The sequence below is a fragment of the Symphalangus syndactylus genome, chromosome 12 (genome assembly GCF_028878055.3).
Source record: "Symphalangus syndactylus isolate Jambi chromosome 12, NHGRI_mSymSyn1-v2.1_pri, whole genome shotgun sequence".
Lineage (NCBI taxonomy): Eukaryota > Metazoa > Chordata > Mammalia > Primates > Hylobatidae > Symphalangus > Symphalangus syndactylus.
The window spans coordinates 75,802,465-75,806,471 of record NC_072441.2 but is presented as its reverse complement, the minus strand read 5'-3'; the positions used below and the strand labels follow the sequence as shown (position 1 = coordinate 75,806,471).

Below are 4,007 nucleotides of genomic sequence, written 5' to 3'. Positions count from 1 at the left end.
AAGAATTTAATAAATGCAGAGGCAGCTGAGGGACCAGGACAGGGGTTAATTATTACTCAAACCTGCCTCCCCACAAATTCAGAGACTAGAGTTTTTTTTGTTTTGTTTTGATTTGTTTTGTTTTGTTTTGTTTTGGATAGTTTGACAGGCAGGGGGCTAGGAAATGGGCAAAGCTGATTGGTTGGGTTGGGGATGAAATCAAGTGTCAGAGCTTGTTTACTGCACTGAGCCAGTCCGTGGGTGAGGGCCACAGGACCAGATGAGCCAGTTTACAGGTCTGGGTGTGCCAGCTAGTCCATCCTAAGGCAGGGTCTGAAAAATACCTTGAACACCATGTCAAATCTTAGGTTTGACACTAATACTGTTATATAAAGGCACAGTTGGGGAGCTTAGGAATCACGTGGCTTCTGGCTGCACGGCTCCTGAGCCATAATTTCCAATCTTGTACCTGCTTTGTTAGCTTTGCTAAGGAGGTCTGATCCCCAAGAAAGGAAGGGGTTTGTCTCAGGAATGGGCAATCATCTCTGTTTCAGACTTAGACTTGGAACTAAACTCCTCTCATAGTTAGTCTGGCCTATGCCCAGGAATGGACAAAGGCAGCTCAGAGGTTAGAAGCAAGATGCAGTCAGTTAGGTCAGATTTCTTTCACAGTCATAGTTTTCCTATGTCAGGTTTTTCTCACTGTCATAATTTTTGCAAGGGTCGTTTTGTTAGGAGCAGTAGAAACGCAGTGGTTCTGAGAATGTCTTCTGGAGCCAGGCTGCCTTCACTTCAAATTCCCTCTTTCAGATCCTCCTTTGCTGGCTGAGTGACCCTGGGCAGGTCACTTAACGTCTTTGTGCATCTCAGTTTTCTCATATGGAAGATGAAGTTGATGGTGTGACCTCTGCCTGACGTAAGGACTAAATGAGTAAACATACACACACTCATCAACTGTGCATGACATGTGGCACTTTGTGATTCAGACACAGTTGATGATGTGCATATGTTACTCATGTGCATATTAGCTCTTGTATTTTGCCTGCAACACTGCACAAAGAGCAGATGTGATGAAAACCGGTTGTATGGAAGTTACAGCAGTGATACTTTCCAGTGGCCGTGCACCCTCCCAGGGACACTGCAGTAATCCTCTTACCAGCAGTAACCTCCTGGGCTGGGAGATCCCAGGAAGGCCCCTCAATCTCCAGCAGGTTTGACCCTCAAAGAGCTTCAGGGAATGAGCTAGAGAAGTATTTCTATCTGGGGGGAACAGGGAGTTTATTAGCTCATCTGTTCAGCTCATCCAAAGGGGAATAATGATTCAATTTCTTGCTTCAAATCTGCCTCAATAAAATTTTTATAGTTTTACAGTGGAAGACATTTGTACATGTAGGGGAGGAAATATGACTTATTCTCACCCAGCCTACATTCACTGCTGAGACCCTTACAGCAAAACACAGACTAACAAGAGAAGAGCAGATGTATTTATTTAACGTAAATTTTACATGACAGGAACGCCTTCCAAAGAAAATGAAGGCCCATGGAAACAGCTAAACCTCAGTTTTGTTTGTTTGCTTGTTTGTTTGTTTGTTTGTTAACAGTAGTTTTGTTGAAGAATAGATAGTCATGGAGAAGTATGATAAGACAATAGAAGTATGATCTAACAGTAACAAACTGGGGAAAATGTAGCCAGGCCTCTGTGTTCAGGCTCTTCTCTGTGTCCCTGTGTCTTCACACTCCAGGATGCACCTTTCCTTTGGGTACAGAGAGGGCACCTCTCACTTAAGAGTCTTACAATCGACTTCAGGGAAGAAGGGCAGGGGGAGGGTGACAGTGACCTTCCTGCTTCTGCTGTTCACTCAAATTCCTTTAGCATAAAATATTCAATACCCCCAGATGTTGTATTTTGGAGTAGCATGTCCTGAATCCCATCATGCACATGCAACAAAATCCAGAATCTTTGAAGAGTGATGACTACAAAATATTTAAATTCAAAATACAAATGATGGCCAAGTGGGGTGGCTCATGCCTGTAATCTCAGCAGGGAGGTTCAGGGAGGCCCAGGCAGGCGGATGACTTGAGTTCTGAAGTTCAAGAGCTGCCTGGCCAAAATGGTGAAACCCCGTCTCTACTAAAAATACAAAAATTAGCGCAGCACGTGGTGCACACCTGTTGTTCCAGCTACTTTCAGGGGGTGGGGAATGGGTGGGCTGAGGATCAACTGAAACGATATCATATTTACAAATGATTTTTTTTTCCTATAAGGCTAGTCAAGTGAAGCAGTGGAGGTGGAGAAAGAAGAAAGAAACCTGGTTGTGATCAATTCTTTGTAAACAGGAATGATTTTTTTATGCACTATATTCTGTTATCAAAGTTACATATGCTGCAAAGCTGGTGGTGAACAGCAGTGCCCTGGTCCCTTCCTACACTTATCTGTAGCGATAACAATTTTTAATGAATGCAGCCAACCTCCACATAAATATTGTTACTCTTTGACTGTCCAATTTTCCATCCTAGGCCCTGTAGTCCAGCCTGCAAGGGGAAACGGAGTTTGTGTTTCTTTACCTGCCAGTCCACTCCAAGGAGCCAAGAAGGCGTCCTCTCACCCCCTCTCCCCCAGCTCGTCCTCCAAACTGAGCCCCTCAAAGACTGCGGTGTTTTTCAGTCCTTCGTAACCGCTCTCAACCCCAAAATATGAAAATCAGAGCGATGGTCCCGAGCGCCTGGAGTGACATCTTAGTTCGCTCCCAAGACCCATCAGGAACCTCATCCTGAGTGCTCTGAAGAGCAGGAGAAAACATGTTTAACTCTGGTAGCGTCCTAAGGCGTCTTCTCCTGGGGGCAGGGTCCTGACGGGACAAGGGGGAGCCCCACCTTCAGAGACTCGCCCTTCAGAGCTGCTCAGGCTCCTCTTCCCCGTGGTCCTGCGGGAGCTCGGCCGGGACGGCCCGCGCTCCCAGCCCGCGCGGATCTCTGTTTCCGGCTGAGATCTTGGGAGGAAAGAATGAAATTTCCCGGAGTCAGGTTCCAAAGCTTAGTGAAACAGCTTTTTGGGCCCGCAATAGAGAAGTAGGAGCTAGAAATTCGGCATACAAATCTGAATATGAAGAACAGAATAAATTAACATTCGGGATTGGATGGACCACGTGAATAAAGCAGTGCTACTCCCAAGTTAGGTCCCCAGCCGTCGATCCTAAACTGAGACACAATCTCCAATGACTGAGCTAACCCCATCAGAATTTCTCACGCCACCGTTTACTTACCAAAATGACAATGGGTGCCATTACGAGATTTCCCTGTTGAAAGGAATCTCGGGGTCTAGGATTGCGGGGCGGCAGCCTTTTTAGTGGAGGAGACCTCTCACCCCGAGGCCCAGGGCCGCCCTGAGAGGGGGTGAGGACTTGCTGGGTCGCTGGGTCCCTGGCGGGGGTGTCCGGGCTTCCGATTGCTGGGTGCCAGGAGGCTGGCCCTGAAAGGGAACTCTCCAGGCTCCGTGACCGCGACTGGATGATTCCGCGATTTCCCTGTGGTCCGGGCCACTGCGAGAACCCTGTTTCTGGGACCCCGAACACCGAAGAGGGGACGAGGAGCGCGGGGTACATCGTGAGGCTCAGACAGCGGGAGCAGAAGGGACACGGAGGCCCGCAGCGCAGAGCTTCTGAACGTCTGCGGAATCCCCATTCCAGTTAGGGAGTAAAACACGGAATTGCCGTCCTAATTAAACAGAAAGGTTCCACCGAGACTCGAACTCGGATCGGTGGATTCAGAGTCCAGAGTGCTCACCATTACACCATGGAACCTCACAATGCAAATTTGCTGGAGGCTCTGAATTCCTAATAAGTAGCAATAGTTCCCACCCACCCATGTCAAGGCATTTCTTTTATCCCACAAGCAACACTCGAGGAAGGTGGATCTGCAGGAAGGGGCCATCCTCCTTGCTTTCTCTCTGCCCTCTCCTTTGATCGACTTCTATCATGCCATTTGCACCTCGGAAAATGAGGCAAAAATCCACTGTGAGTTTAGGGCCA

The 4,007-nt window shown here is 47.8% G+C and overlaps 1 non-coding gene across 1 annotated transcript; it reads right to left on the bottom strand.

Annotated features, from left to right (window-relative positions):
- Positions 1–3,707: 3,707 nt before the first annotated feature.
- TRNAQ-CUG (transfer RNA glutamine (anticodon CUG)) lies at positions 3,708–3,779 on the bottom strand. The gene has a single exon. It is a non-coding gene; the product is annotated as a tRNA-Gln (tRNA).
- Positions 3,780–4,007: the final 228 nt, after the last annotated feature.